This window comes from Rhinoderma darwinii, chromosome 1, assembly GCF_050947455.1.
Source record: "Rhinoderma darwinii isolate aRhiDar2 chromosome 1, aRhiDar2.hap1, whole genome shotgun sequence".
In the NCBI taxonomy this organism is placed as follows: domain Eukaryota; kingdom Metazoa; phylum Chordata; class Amphibia; order Anura; family Rhinodermatidae; genus Rhinoderma; species Rhinoderma darwinii.
Window position 1 is genome coordinate 414,413,217 of NC_134687.1, and position 21,681 is coordinate 414,434,897.

Consider the following 21,681-nt stretch of genomic DNA (forward strand, 5'->3'; position numbering starts at 1 on the left):
GTGGTCCCAGCACGGAACCCTGGGGTACACCACTTATAACCGGTGACCATTCAGAGTAGCAATCAGTGACCACAACTCTCTGGATACGGTCCTTGAGCCAATTCTCAATCCAATTACAAACTATACTTTCTAAACCTATAGTCCATAATTTACCCATTAGACGTCTATGAGGGACAGTGTCAAATGCCTTTGTAAAGTCCAAAAACACTATATCCACAGCGGCCCCTCTGTCTAGGCTTCTGCTCACCTCTTCATAAAAACAAATCAGGTTGGTTTGACAACTTCTGTCCTTAGTAAAACCGTGCTGGCTGTCACTTATAATACTATGTTTTGTCACATACTCCTGTATATAGTCCCTCAATAGCCCCTCAAACATTTTTCCCATAGTGGATGTTAAGCTTACTGGTCTATAATTACCCGGGGAAGACCTAGAGCCCTTTTTGAAAATAGGCATCACATTTGCCCTGCGCCAGTCCCTTGGCACCATACCAGTCACTATGACACAGTGCAAACTATATACCACTAGGAAATGCTGAACTTATACAAAGTATGGCATACAAGTTGTAACTTCACACAAACTTACAGGAGACTCAACGGTGGTGCCTTTTTTTTTTCCTAGAGAGTAACAGAGTAAAAAAACATAAAACACCAATTAAAATCTCTTTACAATGCCTGTAGATTATATTGTAAATACATCAGGTTTCAAACTACTACACCTTACCCTTTCGTTGGATGTAAATTTGGACAAGACCTTGTATGAGTACATAAATTAATATACAGATTAAGCTTCCGGCAGTGGAATATATCGGGACCTTCAAAGAACCTAAAAGAAAGATAAACATAGTTTACCATAAGATACAGGAAGCAGGTGTTATGTTGGGATGAGTTTGTAAAATAAAAGATGAGGACAAAACAGGAAAGCGCCTATGCCGCAAAGAGGAGTTCAGAAAAGCTTTCCCTCACACCCTGTCTCAGTTGGTTGTTGGTTTGGACTTGTTACAGCAGGATGTTACCTCCTGTGAAGAGTTGCTCATATGTGGGAGGACCAGACTGCTTTATATAGTCACAGTGGCTAGCATTTAAAATAGATTTCTGTGATAGTCTTGTAGCCCTTCTGAGTTTTAAATGGGTTGTCTCATGGTAACAAACCCCTGTCAATATGCCCTCTAATTATTAAACCTGATTTTATGCCGTATAATTGTTTAGCCAGACCAGAGAGCCACTAAAGAATAGCAGACGTGGCCTGATTATGTATTCTACCATCGTCCTTTTAATTGACTGATCGCCATGTAATACTATGTTTTTCCTTCTCAACGAGAAGATGTTGACTTGTTGAGATAACCCAATAAAGAGATTTCGAAATGTAGGATTATTAATTGCCACAATCTTTTTTGCCACAATCTTTCTTTGCCTCCGGTGAGTATTGATTGTATTTAAATAAAGTTTATGTATTTATTTCTGTTTAAACATTTTGTTTTCTGTTTGTTTATTTTACTTCATGCTGTTAATTTACTACCGTGGCGAATAAAGGTTGCACATCTAATTTTTTACACATAAGACCTCGTTCACATCTCCGTTAGATGCCTCCATCCGTACGAGATCCGTACGAGATTACCGGACTGCGCTATTGTCTCCGGTAAAATCACGGGAATCCATTATAGTCAATGGGTTCCGTCAGCCACCGGAGATGTCCGTTGTGCAATAGAACCGTTACTTCCATTATTCCCTTGTTTTGCTCCTGTGATGGAGCAGAACAAGAGAAAATACCGACGCAAGTGTGAAGATAGCTTAATATGTGTGTATTTAACGAAATAAATTCAATGGAAGCTGTCAGTTTTCCTGATTTTCCATGACTTTATTTATTACAATTCCCCTCCGTAACTCTTGAAAAATTGGAATTAAAGGTTTTTAACATACTGTTAAAATTCCTCGCTCTGTGGCCTAGTCAATGTAGTGTAGCACAGGTGGCCGACAAGGAAATTCGACAATATTTTAGAAACTTTATATAGCTATTCTTGGCATGTGCGCTGGGGTTTAATGGTCCCAGAAACTGCATATAGTGTGTATATCATTATACAGGTCAGTTTTTTTTTTTGTTTTTTTTTTATGTTACATCTTGTGAATATATTAAATGTGCAAATATTACAGTGGAAATATTAGAAATGTTATATTCAGCTCTACTTACTTGTAAACTTATTTGAATGTGTAACGTTATTGCTCTGAGTAGGGGAGAATGTTCCTATAGGCCGAGTCTTGTTTTCCACGTCAAGTGCAGATGTTTCCGGGATTATTGTGGCTGCTGAAATTCGTGCTGTTGAAACTGACACAACAAAGTTTAGTTTGCTGTACCTAGTCATTTATTTAAGCACAAAAGATTTATTGGCTGATGGGTCAGAAGGCATCTTCCCCTTCAAAAAGACTTGTTATGTGGTTTTGCATGGCTACCAGTCAGCTATTACCATTGTATCTTTTTTCAGTATCCAAAAGATTATTAGGGAACTATTAATTTTAAGGTCTCATTCACACAGGTGTATTATAGATATGTGTTGTGTGGATCTGTAATACTGTGCCGTTACACTTCAGACTGTGGTCCCATACTGTACCTCTAATTTTATATGAAGATGTTTTCTAATAGAAATGTGAAAGAAACTAACCAACTCCACCATTTTCTCTTCTTGTTCTATACTTCAATATAAAATTGATGCTTGGAGAAATATGTTTTTGCTGTGTTTAAAGAAACTTTGCTGAATAATCCAAAAAAGATTCGACAAGAATAAAAAACTTTTACAATGACTAAGGGAAAAATAGAGGACTCAAGACTACACAGCCAAATGTATTGCTAGGAAATATTGCAATTCCAAGAAAATATTGTGAATCTAATGTAATTTTATTTCTGCAAACTAAAGAGAAAATATTGTAGCTGATATGTAAATGTCCAGCCTAAAAATACTATATAAGCCGTCTCCTATTGTATGGAGAGGAGCATTGGTCATTTTACATACATACAAAATAACATACATGTAATTTTTCTGTAAAACTTCTGGCTTAAGCAAATAAATAGACATGAATCTGGAGCAACTGTTTGATGTTAAATTTATCCACAACAAATTCATAGGAAACTTTTAAGAAAATATGGTGCCAAGTTCCATCACATGCCTTATTATGAAGATATTCTCTCTCAAAAACTATTCTTCTAGGGGGCATACAGCCCCTCATGGAGGCAAACGGCAACACACAAAGTGTCTACAGTTTTGTAGTGCAGAACTGTATGGACGGCTATGTGCCACCTTACAGACAGCAATGCCATGTGCATGGACCATAAACATGACAAAATAGAAAATACTAAGATTCCCACCTCAAAGAAAATTCAAAGACACGGGTTCAACCAGATGCTTCAATCAAGTAAAGGCTTTAGGGTATGTTTACACGGCTTATTTTTAGGCGTATTTTACAGCGTAAAACGCTCATATTATGCTGCATAGTACACTTGAAATACGCTTGCAAACAAATTCCCATTGATTTAAATTGGAAATACACCGTGTTGGTCGTATGAGATGTTTTTTTACACTGCTAATTTAAAAAAACGTCTCGTAAAAATACGCCTTGTAAAAAGTAGCATGTCACTTCTTGAGGCATTTTTTAAGCTGATTTTTCATTGACATTACAAAAAAACGCCTTAAATATAATTAAAAATACATTTACAAACACCAAAAATGCTTTGAAATTCATCTCCAAAAATGCCTGGATTCCGAGGCTGTTTTCTCTTGAAATCAGCCTCGTATTTTTATGCCTCAGACATATACTGTGTGGACATACCCTTGTGTCATTCCTTTACTGACAAAATTGTGGTAAAAAAAAACCAGTTATGCCGTGATGTTGCGTAACTGCAGCGTTTTTTTTGCCGCGTTTTACAATAATCGCCCCACCCCCAAATAAGGCCACGAAACCTGCTCGCGTGAATAGACCCTTACTGGCTGGAAACAAGAAGCAAGTATACGCATCAGAACTCTTCAAAAGACCGGGGTGTTTCCAGGATTCTTATACACAAAGTACAATATATAAAACCTAGTAGAAGTACAATGATGTGTTAACCTTTTCTCTAGTTTCTGTTCTGTCATGTACGTACATACACACATTTCTAAAATAAGCCCTTTGTTTATGTTTTTCTAAGAGCTAATCTTCATTAATATCAACCAGTTCTATTATTAATCATCTTCCCTGACTACATGTTACATGTCATCTCAAGACTGAGAGTCCCAAGGCTGAGAGCTGCCTGGACATTAAAGGAGTTGTCCACGCACGGACAACTGATGACCTATCCACAGGATAGGTCATCAGTATATGATCGGTGGGGGCTGACACCCAGACCCCGCGCCGATGAGCTGCTACGTGCCTCCGGACACCGGACATCCATGCCGGAAGCAGATGGCTCCAGTCACGGAATAGCCGCCGAGCTGCAGTACTGCAGCTCTGCTTCTATTCAAGTGGATAGAAGAAGAGCTACAATTCTGCAGCACAGCCGCTATGCAGTGTACAGAGCCAACTGCTTCCGACTCCAAACTCTGCATATCCTTCATAATATCCGGCGCCCGCAGGCAGCCGGAGCATCTGATAAGTGCTTGGTCCGGGTGTCGGACCCCCACCGATCATATACTGATGACCTATCCTGTAGAAAACCCCTTTAAATGTCTCCCCCAGACATCTGTGGATGAGACATGATATAGAAGTAAGGCCTTTTTTACACGGCAGTATTCTGGTCAGCTTTTTGCATCAGTATTTGGTGGCCAAACTAAGGAGTTGCTGCAGTTTTGAATTTATTTTTTAAGCCAAAACCATGAACAGAACCTAAACATAAGAAATATATACAGGTAGGCTGTATAGGTCTGCTCTACTGGATCCAATTCTGGTTTTAGCTTAGTAAATGCATGCAAAATCTACAGCAAATCTGCACTGTGTGTACAAGGCCTAAATATTTATAATTAAATGCTCTCAAGTAATGTAATAACAAGCTCAGCATTAAATAATATACTTCTTTTTAATATTCTGTCTATTTTTAACCTACTCAGATACAAACCTAACAAAACTACAAACTATGCTAACCCTATTTTGTTTTTACATTTCTCTACTTTTCCCTTCAAGTCCTCATACTTTCATGTTTTTTTTTAGATGCCAAACAATGTTTAAGTTGGATATGGTACACTATTTATAATATTGAGTATGAACAGAATGATAAATATTTATAACTTAGGGTTGAAACACAATGGGGTAAATGTTTTTTAACGTAACACTTAGGGTCTGTTCACATCAACGTTGTCCTTCCGTTGAGGGGTTCCGTCTGAGGTTTCCGTCAGCTCAACCCCTCAACGAAAAGGAAACCTTAGCTTCTGTTTCCCTCACCATTGATCTCAACGGTGACGGAAACGTTGTTAATGGTTTCCGTTGGTCACCGTTGTGACCTGGTTCCATTATTTTAATGGAACCCTGTCACAACGGTGACCAACGGAAACCATTAACAGCGTTTCCGTCACTATTGAGATCAATGGTGAGGAAACTGGAAACTAAGGTTTCCGTTTGCCTTTCCCTTGAGGGGTTAACCTGACGGAAACCTCAGACGGAACCCCTCAATGACAACGCTGATGTGAACAAGCCCTTAATAGCATTATTATAGTGCATGCTAGTTTATGGAGGTCTAATAATGTCCACCACCTTCCTGTGTTTAGGGCTAGCCTATAGTAGCATGTGAAAACATTGTACACTGTCCACAAATCATTATTCTTTGAAAAGTGTAATGCAGGCCTGAATAAGGCCCCATGCACACAGCCGTAAATTTACGGACCGTAATTGCGGATCAAAGAACTGACCCATTCATTTCTATTGCCAATGGACACCTTCCCATATATTTACCGGAAGGTGTCCGGGTCGTAGAAAGGCTACACAAAAAATAGGACATGTCATATTTTTAATTTTATGGACCGTGATCTCATACTTTATAATGGGAGCACGGACCGGGATTACGGCTACAGCCGTGTGCAGGGCGTCTTAATGAGTGTATTGTCTACATCAATACAGGTGCAGTATAAACTGTGCAGTATGTTATGGTACTGTTGAGATAAAGGTTAATTTACCCCAAGCATTGGTTTGAGGTAACTTAGTTGCAATAAGAGCAGCAACATTTGTTTATATGGATCTTGGGCACAAAGGCTCCTCTATGGACGTAATACATTAGATACACATACAGTGAAGGAAATAAATATTTGATCCCTTGCTGATTTTGTAAGTTGGCCCACTGTCAAAGACATGAACAGTCTAGAATTTTTAGGCTAGGTTAATTTTACCAGTGAGAGATAGATTATATTTAAAAAAAAACAGAAAATCACATAGTCAAAATTATATATATTTATTTGCATTGTGCACAGAGAAATAAGTATTTGATCCCCTACCAACCATTAAGAGTTCAGCCTCCTCCAGACCAGTTACACGCTCCAAATCAACTTGGTGCCTGCATTAAAGACAGCTGTCTTACATGGTCACCTGTATAAAAGACTCCTGTCCACAGACTCAATGAATCAGTCTGACTCTAACCTCTACAACATGGGCAAGACCAAAGAGCTTACTAAGGATGTCAGGGACAAGATCATAGACCTGCACAAGGCTGGAATGGGCTACAAAACCATAAGTAAGACGCTGGGTGAGAAGGAGACAACTGTTGGTGCAATAGTAAGAAAATGGAAGACATACAAAATGATTGTCAATCGACATCGATCTGGGGCTCCATGCAAAATCTCACCTCGTGGGGTATCCTTGATCCTGAGGAAGGTGAGAGCTTAGCCGAAAAGTACACGGGGGGAACTTGTTAATGATCTCAAGGCAGCTGGGACCACAGTCACCAAGAAAACCATTGGTAACACATTACGCCGTAATGGATTTAAATCCTGCAGTGCCCGCAAGGTCCCCCTGCTCAAGAAGGCACATGTACAAGCCTGTATGAAGTTTGCAAATGAACATCTGGATGATTCTGAGAGTGATTGGGAGAAGGTGCTGTGGTCAGATGAGACTAAAATTGAGCTCTTTGGCATTAACTCAACTCGCCGTGTTTGGAGGAAGAGAAATGCTGCCTATGACCCAAAGAACACCGTCCCCACTGTCAAGCATGGAGGTGGAAACATTATGTTTTGGGGGTGTTTCTCTGCTAAGGGCACAGGACTACTTCACCGCATCAATGGAAAATGGATGGAGCCATGTACCGTCAAATCCTGAGTGACAACCTCCTTCCCTCCACCAGGACATTAAAAATGGCTCGTCGCTGGGTCTTCCAGCACGACAATGACCCGAAACATACAGCAAAGGCAACAAAGGAGTGGCTGAAAAAGAAGCACATTAAGGTCATGGAGTGGCCTAGCCAGTCTCCAGACCTTAATCCCATCAAAAACTTATGGAGGGAGCTGAAGATCCGAGTTGCCAAGCGACAGCCTCGAAACCTTAATGATTTACAGATGATCTGCAAAGAGGAGTGGGCCAAAATTCCATCTAACATGTGTGCAAACCTCATCATCAACTACAAAAAACGTCTGACTGCTGTGCTTGCCAACAAGGGTTTTGCCACCAATTATTAAGTCTTGTTTGCCAAAGGGATCAAATACTTATTTCTCTGTGCACAATGCAAATAAATATATATAATTTTGATTATGTGATTTTCTGTTGTTTTTTTTTATATAATCTATCGCTCACTGGTAAAATTAACCTAGCCTAAAAATTCTAGACTGTTCATGTCTTTGACAGTGGGCAAACTTGCAAAATCAGCAAGGGATCAAATACTTATTTCCTTCACTGTATAAAGAGCTATGGGTACATCCCTCCCCTCATGTCATGTTTTTTTGTTTCGATGCTGTACTGTATAAAGTGGATTTGATAGAAATTAAACACAGTAATTATTGATAAATATTAGAAATATTACAGTGGAAATATTAGAAATATTATAGTTAGCTCTACTCACTTGTTAACTTTGTTGAATTTGTGACTTTATTGCTCTGAGTCGGAGAGATTGTCTCTATAGGCCGTGTCTTGCTTTCCATGTCAAGTGCAGGTGTTTCTGGGTCTGTTTTGGGTGCTGTAGTTTGTTTTGAAACTGATACAATAAATTTTAGATTGTCATTTAGTTATTTATTTGAACACAAAAGATTTATTAATGGATTATAGGACAAAAGATAACATTTCTTTAAAGAGACTTGATATCTGATTTTCTGTCTTCCAGTCAGCAGTCAACCATTGTACCTTATTTTCTGCTTCAAATAGATTAAAGGGGCTGGGATCAAACCGAATATAAAAAAAATGAAATTGCACCCATTTAAAAAAATTCTCCTGTGTCTAGATAATGCTGTTACATATTTGTTACGGCATCCCTTGGTGTTCAATCAATACTCTTTTTCAGAACATCCTCCTAGTTTTCCGAATACCGGTGGTCACACATGCCCAGTAGCTTAGTCCCACCACTCAAATCCTCTTAATCATCGGCGGCAGGAGGATTCCTGCTATTGCGCAGAACAGTCAATAAGAATCAGTACACTAGTAGCAGCTTCTTCTCACCAGCACAGCACACAACAGTATGTAGGTGGACGTTCTGAAATAAAATCAAAAGTACAATAGGCAGCACCCTAACAAGTATGTGACTGTAATATCTAGACACAGGAGCATTTAAAAATAATAATAATAATTTAATTGAGAAATTATTATGTTTTAAATGATCTAACAGAGAGATGTAACACTGAATCTTGGGAGAACCCTTTTAAGGAACTATGGCTTATTAGGGCCCATGCACATGGCCATATTACAGATTTGTGTTGTATGGATCTATAATACAGAACCCATATACTGCATTATACCCAAGGATTCATACGGAATGAATGAGTAAAACAATTGTGGTTTGAGTTGCATCACATGCTGTATTAGGGTATGTTCACACGCACTGTTTTCAGACGTAATTCGGGCGTTTTACGCCTCGAATTATGCCTGAAAAAAATGGCTCCATTACGCCTACAAACATCTGCCCATTGCTTGCAATGGGTTTTACGGTGTTCTGTTCCCACAAGGTGTTATTTTACGCGTAAAAAGACGCCCACGAAAAAGAAGTGCATGTCACTTCTTGGGACCTTTTTGGAGCCGTTTTTTATTGACTCCATTGAAAAACAGCTCCAATAACGTCCGTAAAATACGCCTGAAAACAGCTCCGTATTTTCAGACGTTCTTGGTCACTGCGGGTGAACATACCCTTATGTATCATGTACATGTATTCTCCCTTAGAAACAATGCTTCTAGGGGAGAATATGGTACCTGACGAAGGCACTATATGATGACACACCGAGTTTTTACAGTTCTATAATACGACTATTGAGTCTACAGTTCTTCATGCACAGAGACCATGGTTCTGAGATACCTTACAGCCTCTGTGCACGCAGTAATGCCGTGTACATGGACCCTAAACATGATAAAGAAAAGACAAGATAGAGAATACTAAGGTCACTTTGTTGATTCCTCACTCCTTTATTTGCATTATTTTATCAGCACTCCATATATTGTGTAACTGCAAATCGTAAATAGAGATTTTATATTAACATAAGCAAATCTCTATTCTATTAGTGCTGGCAGCACCATAAGAGTTTCCTCCCAATAACATTTCTAATTCTCAGTTATTCCCTGAGCTAGTGGGTGGAGCCTACTGGCTGCCATACACAGCACACATAGTAGCAGGAAAAGGAGAGAAAAATCCAGCGCTGTGTTGATTTTAAAAAGGAAATATATTCCCAATTTTATTGCAAAAACAATTTAAAAAACACACGGAGACGCAGTCTCAAAGTGTATGTGGTAGTGGGCTGTATAGCCTTAGCCTACGCGTTTCGAGCAAACATGTTGCTCTTAGTCATGGCAAAAAAATGTGAATGTCCCTAGTGCTGTGTCTGCTTAATATGCAAAGGTGGTGATTGAACAAGGATCGGAATTGGCTAGCATTAATTGGTAATTAATTCTGCAGGTGGAATCTTTAGCTGATGTGGTAAGTATGGGCGGAGAGTGTTTTCGTTACACTGTGCAACCACCTTTGGCTGCACAGTGAATCGGCTCAGGTTATTGATAATCCAATTATTAGTTGATACAGGGATAAAACCTTATTAGTATATTTTTAGTTATTGAACCGTGCTTATTGGGCCATGTTTAATACGATAATAATTGTATTTGCAATTAATACCTAATGCTGCATATAGAAGCAGTCATCAGGCAAAGCAAAGACACAGCATATAAGGGCAGACACAAGTAAAACATTCAAGATATACAACAGACAAAATAAAGATAAAACATTTTTATGCAAATCATGATCTAATAATATAAATCCAAATAAATCTGAAACAAATGTAGATAAAGATAAATACAGCGGAAAATCTGTATGTAAGTAGTATTTAGACACAGAATTGCATTGGCGAGTGTTTAAAATAAAAAAAGGGGGAGAAAAACTCCCTACTAGTATGACCGAACGTACTTAAAACCAAGAATTCTCAAACATATATATGAGATATGGGAATTATATCTCTTCCATAAATATACTTGTATTCTATTTGGAAAGTCGGGACATGCACGATTCTACTTGAGTTGGAATATCTGGCCAGTGTATCTCCCTTTTTGTAAATATGGTTTAAAAGCCCAAAAAAAAATTTTTTTTTTGGGGATAGTATGGTGGAACAAACTCCGGATATAGGTGAATACAACACCCAAGAATCCCCATGGTTTTGGTGCTGATACTATATGTATAAAAACTGAAGGGGTATTTAAGTGTATAAATATAATACTTGCAATAACTGTTCATATAGAAATGTTATCTCTTATTATAATTTTTAATTGAATGTTGTCAACACTTATACCAGGAGACTCCCCTCTTGGGAACACCAGAGGACACAGCTGGACCTCAATTGACAAAAAAACAAAAAAAAAAAAACAGTCCAAGAAACGCTCAGTGTGAACGGTGAGTAGAAATCTGCTATTTTATTTGTCTTTAATTTTTTGATTTATTAAGGTTTCACTTAAACTGGATATCCCGGGTATTTTGACAATGTAAAAAAATAAGAAATTAAGTATTTTCAAGTGTAAATATAAACAGATGATAAAATGCAAGGATAACTATAAGTATGCACCGAAAAGTATAGATGAGTGCCATTAACCATCTGGTTGTGTTTGAAGATTGATAATGAAATGCCCCAAAGGGAATATGGACCCAATAATAAATTAATTATGTCCTGTAATTGTGTGGTTCTTCTATCAATTCTCTAGACCGTAATATATTTCATATTCTATGCTTTAACCATTGTAACTGGAAATATGTACATCCGATAATTGTTATTTATACATATTTATAACCGTTATTAGTATACATAGTAACTAGGAAAAATATAGAATGTCCATTCAATTTGTTTTATACATGCTTGTGGTTATTATACGCATGGTCGAGTGTAGAAAAAAGTTGTTGTTTTGTCTAGCTTGATGTTTGGAACTTTGTAGTTTTGGATATCTTTGGTTGGAAACTACTTGGGCTATGCAGAGTTTAATGATAATATAATGTGTTTAATAATGAAACATAAGCTCTTTTTTGAGGTTTAAACCTGCAGGAAAACGTGTCTGAAGATTATATATCCAGAAAGCCTCTCGGGTCAGGAGAAGGTGTTTAAGATCCCCTCCTCTCATTGTTCCTCTAGTTTTTTCTATTGCATATGTACGGAAGGAATTTATACATCTGTTATGGCAAGATATGAAATGTCTGGCGGCATTGGAGATATTGGTTATATTGGGATTTCTTATATAACCTAAGTGTTCTAGGATGCGTATTTTAAATTTTCTTGTCGTGCATCCCACATATTTTAAATTGCATGTGGTGCATTCGATGATATAGACCACGTTAGTACTATTGCAATTAATGTATGATTTTATTGGGAAGTTAATATTCTCCGTAGAATTAGAAAATTGTTTTGTAATTTTGGATATGTTGCATGTTTTGCAAGGATGTGTTCCACATTTAAAATAACCCTTCTGTGTTAACCAAGTAGGTTTGGGATTGTTACATACTAGAAGTGAAGGAGACAGCATATTGCCTAGGGTGGTTGCCCTCCGAGATACAACTCTACAACCATTTTGCAAAACCTGTTCTAGTTTAGAATCTTCAAACAAAAGGGGGATATATTTTAGAACCATGTTTTTGATTAAATTGAACTGATTACTGAATTGTAATACTAAAGTTGGCATGTTGGAATTCATTGTATCCAACTTAGAAAATTTCGTATTTTTGTCGGTAACCAGGAGGGAATCTCTAGTTTTGGTACTGACTATTTTTTTAGCCCTATCTAATGTCCAGTTTTTATATCCTCTGGCTTTTAGTCTATGACATGCCTCAGATTCTTCTTTAAGATAACCAATCTCTGTGCTGCAGTTCCTTTTGGCACGTGTTAATTCATAAAACTGGTATTGCCGTGATGGTATGTTTTGGATGACAACTAGTGGCATGCAGTATAGTGTTTCCCAAAATGGGTTTGTGAAAAATTTCTGAGTCAATATAGGAACCTGCAGTAGATGTAAATTTTATATGTCCCGACTTTCCAAATAGAATACAAGTATATTTATGGAAGAAATATAATTCTCATATCTCATATATATGTTTGAGAATTCTTGGTTTTAAGTACGTTCGGTCATACTAGTAGGGAGTTTTTCTCCCCCTTTTTTTATTTTAAACACTCGCCAATGCAATTCTGTGTCTAAATACTACTTACATACAGATTTTCCGCTGTATTTATCTTTATCTACACTTGTTTCAGATTTATTTGGATTTATATTATTAGATCATGATTTGCATAAAAATTTGTTATCTTTATTTTGTCTGTTGTATATCTTGAATGTTTTACTTGTGTCTGCCCTTATATGCTGTGTCTTTGCTTTGCCGGATGACTGCTTCTATATGCAGCATTAGGTATTAATTGCAAATACAATTATTATCGTATTAAACATGGCCCAATAAGCACGGTTCAATAACTAAAAATATACTAATAAGGTTTTATCCCTGTATCTAATTGGATTATCAATAACATGAGCCGATTCACTGTGCAGCCAAAGGTGGTTGCACAGTGTAACGAAAACACTCTCCGCCCATACTTACCACATCAGCTAAAGATTCCACCTGCAGAATTAATTACCAATTAATGCTAGCCAATTCCGATCCTTGTTCAATCACCACCTTTGCATATTAAGCAGACACAGCACTAGCGACATTCAATTTTTTTTGCCATGACTAAGAGCAACATGTTTGCTCGAAACGCGTAGGCTAAGGCTATACAGCCCACTATCACATACACTTTGAGACTGCGTCTCCGTGTGTTTTTTTAAATTGTTTTTGCAATAAAATTGGGAATATATTTCCTTTTTAAAATCAACACAGCGCTGGATTTTTCTCTCCTTTTCCTGATACTTCTACCGCTGGCCGTTGCGGGGATCCGTGCGAGGTGTCTGGAGACGCAACTACTGGTGAGCTGGAGGTTTCCTCCTTTTCTTTTCTACACACATAGTAGCATAGAGCACATCGTACAGAAGTAATGAGCAGTGTAGCTGTACATCCAGCACTGGGGTGAAATAGAACACTTACTAGAAGCTGCAGCATCTGTGTCTTACTCCTCTTTCTCTATCTCACTTTGCTCCTGCTCCCTCCTCCCCCCTCCCCTCTCCATAGATCCAGTGGGACGTCTCGGATGGTATCCCGCCGTACCGGGCGGCTGGCGGCATGTCCCGTTGTCAACTGCATTTGCATCTTCAGGTTGCAGATACAGTTCAATCCAATGGTGGAGCAGGGAGCGATCAACTTCCTGCTCCACCATTTACTATGTAACGCCAGCCGTGAGCGAGTCACACAAAGCACCGACCAGAGGTTCTCCTCCACTTGTTGTGGGATCGAGGCTAGGGAGTATTTATTTTATTATTTTTTATTAGGCACTATGGGGGCATGTGAAGGTTTCCTACAGAGTGAAACATACACCAGCCTGGGGTTGGCATAGATTTCCGCTATAATTTACGCCAGTTCTCTGGCGTAAATTGTAAAACATTTTTCAGCCTGCACCTTTTTGTTAAACTACATTTCCAAAAATTGGCGAGAGTAGTGTAAAATGCACAAAAGTTGCAACTTTTGTACGCGAGAAAGACGGCATAGAAAGATTGATAAATTCCCCCCAATGAACGTAACAAGACCAAGAAGCAAGAAATGAAGTGTAGCCCTATCCCTGCTGCAGGCAAATAAGAGTGCTAATCTCTATGCCACCTCACCAGCTATAGTACCTTAGTTGTTTTTCTGTATATACTTTTTTAGTAGATCAATGGTTATTAAACACTTACCAGAAACATTCACTATTATATATTCACTAGATAATGAAGTTAACCATCTCTTTTGTATTTCTATTCTGTAAGTACAAAAATATCTCCCAGCAACCTCTTTGTTAGATGTAGATATCACATATGTGTTTTCTTCTGCCTCCTTTAAAGGTTGGACATATCCCTCCTTGTAAAACTGTATAATCTTCGACTTCAAGACTTTGGGTAAACATACTATGGTGACAGATTCTCCCATGCTGTACACAGGGAGTGAAGGATTGAGAGAAATAGACGGAGCTGGTGACCTGCCTGCAAGAAAAAGTGTCTATTATATAATATATGAGCTCTTATAAGTGAAAGATATGCGCAATGCATCTATGGTACATTCGTGAACAGCGGCATACACAGAAATCATAGGTCCCCATAGCTTGGAACAGGCGCCACCCCTCACTGAAAGCTTCAATAAAAGTATTACTTTTTAATTAAGTTAATGTCCACAATAACTTCAGAACAGATCTATATAGGGGTTGTAGCTCAGCTACTCAGTTCACCAGTATCTCTCCCCTGTACTGAGTGCACAACAATGCATCATTTTCCGACATCTTCTAAGTTCAAAAGTGGCAAAAACTTTTCCCCACACATTCAAACAACTAGTTTTAGAAAATACATTAATAAATGTACTCCAACGTGCTCCAAGCCCTCTGCTTCTCTTCATACAGAACATTATAAAACTTTAGTAGCCTGCAGCCACCCCTAGGGGGAGCTCCATGCATATGGATTTATTCAGATACCATCAAATTCAAAGGGAGCTGTAAAAATTTATATGCAGCAAGTCTATTGGTGGCTGAAATAAAAGCTATGACTATGTGCAGGACCCTCTCTCGCCACGGCCCCCATAGCTGTTGCATGGTCTGCCTCTATGGGAGGTGGGCCACTGTTCCTGAAAATATTATGGAATACAAAATATTAGAAACCTCCTAGCATTGATAACAGATGAGACATATGCAGATGCATTACATGTTGTAAAACTAGCAATAAAGCCCGTTGTGTGAGAAAAGGAGGCCACTACTTAAAATGCCTCTTCTAATAGCAGAGGAGTAGAGGGGGAAGAGGGCCATTGAGAAGTGGACTCACCCAGCGTGGTTGAAGAGCGACTTGCCGAGCGCCACCTTCTTTAAAAAGTAAGTAATTGCCAACACGGCTTGCCTTTTATATATTAGTATAATACACTCCTCAACATTGAAATCGCAACACCAACGAAGGAAAAGTTTTAGAATTGTGGAAGTCACAGAATAGATAGACCTACCGTATGTTACTGATATGCAAATGATACAAAAATGGAAACAAAATATTCCAAACATCTTAATTTATTAAAGGGGGTTTCCCATCAGAGACATTTATGACATATCCACAGGATATGTCATAATTGTCAGATAGATGTGGATCCCACCTCTGAGACCTGCACCTATCTCTAGAACAGGGCCCCCTGAACCCCGTTCTACTGCTATGTGTTCTGGCTGAAGCGTGTGATTCCCGACCATGAATTATGGAAACAGCATAGCTCACTGAGCTACGCTGTTTCCATAAGTCCGATAGAAATGAATGGTAGTTACGGAAACAGCGTAGCTCGCATGCTGCTCTTCTTCCATAACTGCCATTCACTACTATGGGTGTTAAGGAAACAGCGTAGCTCAGCGAGTTATACTATTTACATAATTCATGGTCGGGAATCACACGCTTCAGCCAGAACAGAGAGCAGTAGAGTTGTTGACACTGTTGTGGTGTCACTTCATTATGGCGATTACGCAAACGTAGCTTAGCTCAGCATTTCTTTCATCTGCTGTTCATTGTTGCCGCTCGTTCTGTCATAGTTGGCTTTGCGGCGTTTAGCATCCCCTTGTTCTTCTGCTGTTAACTGCCTTTCTGGGCATGGCATTGTTAATAGGAGTAAAGTAATGTTGTCGTCTGCAGTGAGTTCACCCCCCCCCCCCCCACACATACACAGACACTTCATGGGACCTTTAGCATTCAGTTAATAGGGTTAAATGACATACACGGGCTAACTGAGTAGGAATAATGGTGGAATTATTGTTATTATTGCAAAAGTACATTCATGTGTGTGTATGTACTTGCATTAAATTGCTGGCTGTCTCTAGGTGGGGTTGTCATGCCCATAGCAACCAATCAAAGCTCAGCTTTCCTTTCATTAACTTCTCTGGTAAAAAGAGAGCTGTGCTGTGATTGGCTGTTATGGCTAACAAGCAGTTTTTCTTTTAGGCAGTTTGTATAAAGCTGGGGGGGGGGGGGGTGCTCAGCGGAGAGAGCGGCTACTAAAGCCCAGCTTGTGGGAAGGGGGAATGGCTGCACAGAGCTTTTCCTGGGGGTGGCGGGGGGTGCTATGCACCACCTTGGGGGCTGACAAGAAGCTGCTCAGAAAATGTTTATATTTTCAGTGACTTATAACATAATTTATTTTACAGGTAAACCTGTAATGGCGGCGGCGATGACCCCGCGTGACAGAGGTTGCCGAACCCTGGGTTACATCATGTGAACGCTGCAGCCAATCATAGAAATCATTAGAAAGATGGCTAGTCTTGCATATACTAGTATGATTGCATTTTAACATACATTATAGACATGTTTTGGTTTTTTTCTACTTTATTCTGAATAAACAAACAATATTCTCACCAAAAACGAAAAGTTTGACTTCATTACTTCTAGGAGATGAACGACTGACAGACCAGAACTCACAGGCATAGCTCCCAACATCAGAGTAATCCATGCCATATATTTTATAGGTGTGCGTGTTATCAGTTGGGATGTATTCAGAGTTCTTATAAAAAGTAAAGTGAGCACGCCCGTATTCCCTCCGTGTGTCACAAGTCAGGGTCACAGATTCTCCTTTATAGTAGAAATCATGATCAGGCGATGCTCTGAGGACTGGTGGAGGAATTCTTTCTGGAATATATATAAGTTTGTTTGAACACTTTACATTACATTTATAACTTACATTCAAAGTTATGAGCCATTGGCAGACTCAGAATCATCTGGGCCGCTTGGCAATGAGGGTGATAACCACTTAACCACCCGTGATAGATTTTGTTTATTTTTTGTTTACCATGTATAGCTTTTCTATACCCACTTGCAAAAAAGTTTGTAGTATACTTAACAAAGTGACAGTATATTAGACTTTTCTTGGTATGGTCCAAGAAATGCATCACATATGTTTATAGGGGTCAGAGCTCATATTTTATAAAACAGCACTCCAAATTTTATGCATCCAGTCACACAGCCTTAGAGTATAAAATGTAATGAATTGAATGCAATCTTCTAGCAAACTGCTGCTGCCATTAGGATGAGCCCACTTTATATCCATTTGTACTGCTCCCATTGAACTCAATGACATTTGTATAAATCTGGAAGCAGTAAACTCCCCTAGTGGTTTAAATATGATGGAAAAGAGGAATCCAGGCTCTGTATAAGAATTACAGAGCTTCAACCCTATCAAATATTTATGATGAAGCTCCTGGAGAGAAGGGGGGGGGGGGGGGATTATGAATCCAAACTAAGTAATCTAACAGAAAAAAATGTTTTATTATGGAGGTATACTCCCCAAAAAGCAATAGGGGAGAATAAATCTATAATACGATGCAGTACAGACGCACCAGCTATAGTAGGGAGAGATGGCGGCTCTGTGTCTTGTTATACAGGCAGAGTGCACATGGGTCTGCTGTGTGCATGGCGCCTAAGGCTACATCAATAGGTGAAATATGTGGCAAATCCACAACAAAGTCATCTTGCAATACGTGGCCTTAGATTGCAGTCAATAGGGGTTATGTTTCACTGTTTCAAGAATAGAAGAGTTTTTGTTCTATATATTTCATGCTATTATTGGTGTTATGGGAACTTTTTACTGTTAGGGTATGTTCATATGCACTGTTTTCAGACGTAATTCGGGCGTTTTACACCTCGAATTCCGCCTGAAAAAACGGCTCCCCTACACCTACAAACTTCTACCCATTGCTTTCAATGGGTTTTACGATGTTCTGTTCCCACCAGGTGTAATTTTACGCGTCGCTGTCAAAAGACGCCCACGTCAAAGAACTGCATGTCACTTCTTGGGACGTTTTTGGAGCCGCTTTTCATTGACTCCATTGAAAAACAGCTCCAATAACGTCCATAAAGTACGTCGCGAAAAACGCGAGTAGTTACAAAAACGTCTGAAAATCAGGAGCTGTTTTCAGGCAAAAACAGCTCCGTAATTTCAGACGTATTTTGCTACTGCGTGTGAACATACCCTTATTCTGATACAAATTATACTTCCTAAAGCATTAACTTCCTAAAATGGATTTTCATGCACATAAAAAACAAATGGTGAGGTCAGGTGGGTGTATTTCATTCTATAGAAATATTTATTTTCCCAAAAATTATCAATTTGTCTACAATTATAAGAATTATATCTTTGGAAATTGTATGAAATTGAATCCAATACCACTGCTGCTCACAAGGACCCCCATGCAAAGTCCAGCTGAAACAGAAACAAAAACACAAATCATCCTATTTGGATCATATACAAGCTGTGCTACGTATAGTAGATTATTACATAGCTTGATAACCTTCCAAAGTCATCATAAAATTTGTTGTAAAACTATATTACAGAAACACTATACTTACCCAATAGAACTTCAACTTGTATATTCATTCTGCTGTGGTAACCTGGGATGGAAGCTAGAAGATATTCACCTTTTATACTTTTAGCTGTATTTTGGTAAAAACTAATATGACAAGGGACATAGCTATAGGGGGTGCAGAAGCAAATCTGCCTAGGTAATTAAACATCATTTTCTCAGTAATGCAACTTGACCGAAAAAATAGGTAACTTTAATAAACCCTTCCCCTCCCCTATATCACCCTGTCAGCAGTTTTGACGCCTCAAAACTGCTGATAAGTTCCCTTTAAGGCCTAGTAGCATTTTTTTTTTTTGCATTATATCTGTTAATAACTGCAAGTAAATGCACTTTGGCAGCAGATTGTCCTACAGAAATTTGTAGGATTCATCGACTGATCCGTTATGATCAGTTGTTTTGACTAAAACATACTGCAAAAAAAAATATGTGGGGGTACCCAAGTCAATGAACATGAATGAAATTTTTTTTTACTGCTAAAATTCATTCATCCCATAGAATGCGATGAATTAAAGGACAAGGCCTGATTTCTTTATGAAGTATCTTGGTCTTCTATTCTGTCTTTAAAAGTTTAATTTGTTTGAAAGGATATCTGAAAACCTTTTTTCTATGAATACCACATGATAATAAATTATTTATTTATAAGTTTTTTTGAAAGTTAAAGAGGCTATGTCACCACATTATAAGTGGCCTATCTTGTACATAATGTGATCGGCACTGTAATGTAGATTACAGCAGTATTTTTTATTTAGAAAAACTATAATTTTTGACGGAGATATGACCTATATTAGCTTTATGCTAATGTGTTTCTTAATGGACAACTGGGCGTGTTTTACTTTTTGACCAAGTGGGCGTTGTACAGAGGAGTGTATGACGCTGACCAATCAGTGACCATTCAGCGTCATACACTTCTCTCCATTCATTTACACAGCATATAGCAATATAACTATATCACTATGTGCAGCCACATACACACACACTAACGTTACTGCAGTGTCCTGACAGTGAATAGACATCACCTCCAGCCAGGACGTGATGTCTATTCACAATCCTGACACTTCGCTAACGTTTCTGTGAGATTTACAGCAAGGCAAGCGTAATCTCGTTTTAAATGACAGCGTGATTGTGTTAAAACTGCTGAGCCACAAAAAACAATACCAAGCAGGAAAGAAACAAACAAATTTTCTTTCAATTTCATAACAAAATATAACTGTGAACACAAAAAAATTAGGAATATCATTTGCAAACACTGGCACATCTTACAAAGAGACCCTTATTTGAAGCAGAGCCTACCGATGAAGCCGCTAATCACCTTTAGGAGGGCAAAAACATACTAGCACCCAGTCGGGTAATTTTTCCTGACATGAAAAACGAAATTTAATTAACAGCTGTTGTTAAACAAAATAAAAAAGGCAGTTTGAAATGTGGCTACTCAAGATGCCTATGTTGCGATATGATTACTGAAACTGATGTTTTTATATCAAACCAAACCAATAACACATACAGGATTGAAAATCACTTAAATTGCCAGTCACAATATGTAATTTATTTAATAAATTGCCAATGCGGCTTACAATATGTAGGCAGAACTACACAGCAATTACACTGCCGTGTAAATAAACATCAGTCAAATTGCAAGAATAAATTTATACTACGCAGTGTTTCCAAACATTGTACGTTGTTACACAATAGTAATTTCGATTGTTTTAAAATTATCCCCATTGAACAAATAACTACATCTAATACAAACCGATTTGCGTCTTTATGCAATAGAGAAAACTTCTGGATTTACAAATAACATTAGCACCAGAAGGAAAAAATGGAAACTGTCATTTAACCACAACAAACATATTATTTACTTTTAATAAAGATTATTATTTTTATTTTTTACATTTTCTGAACTGACAAGATCACCTCCTCTTCAATTACACACAAGCGTAACAATACGGCAAACTAATCTTTTGTATAAGTAACGAATAATTATAACAAAGACCGAGTGGTTTACTATTGACAACGAATTATAATATAAAAAAATATTATTACTGTTTCTGTTATACAAAGAAACAATTATTCATTCATCATAAAGCTGTTTAACTATAAATAAAAATAAATTTTTATATTCCTTCACATTATGGCCAATGCTACAATTTTATTCATCTAATTTTATATGATGTTTATATGACTTTTCGCTATTTTTATCCTTATGTTTAAATATGTGACAAAAATAATATATTTACATTGTATTCTGTTTTACTATTTTATTGAAATATATCAACTCTGTTTTTAAAAAGCAACACAATCAAATGTTTGTACATACCTTTTCTCTTTACGATTGTCTGACCCGCTAATTTGACCCGGCAGTTGTTCTCAAGTTAACTCCCTGTCTGTGATATAAAGCTGAGACTGTTTTCTAACTTCAAACACTCGTACACTGCCTGAGGAAGAGATCTGTTCGATCTCAAAACTTTTTGTTGTAACTGTACTTTAAATAAAGCTCCTTTTTACTGACCATTTTCTCTGAATGAGTAAATCCATCACTTAAAGGGGTTGTCCGAGATATATTTTTATTTAAAAGTTAAACACACAATACACACATTAAATATTCCCTAATATACTT

General features: G+C 38.0%; 1 long non-coding RNA gene across 2 annotated transcripts; it reads right to left on the reverse strand.

The window, feature by feature from the left end:
* Nucleotides 1-717: 717 nt before the first annotated feature.
* On the reverse strand, nt 718-14,681 carry LOC142742834 (uncharacterized). Of its 2 annotated transcripts, none has more exons than XR_012881449.1 (3): nt 14,404-14,681; nt 7,994-8,125; nt 718-823 (listed from the first exon to the last, which is right to left on the reverse strand). It is a non-coding gene; the product is annotated as an uncharacterized LOC142742834 (long non-coding RNA). The 2 variants fall into 2 exon arrangements; XR_012881448.1 differs by lacking the exon at nt 718-823 and adding an exon at nt 2,232-2,320.
* Nucleotides 14,682-21,681: the final 7,000 nt, after the last annotated feature.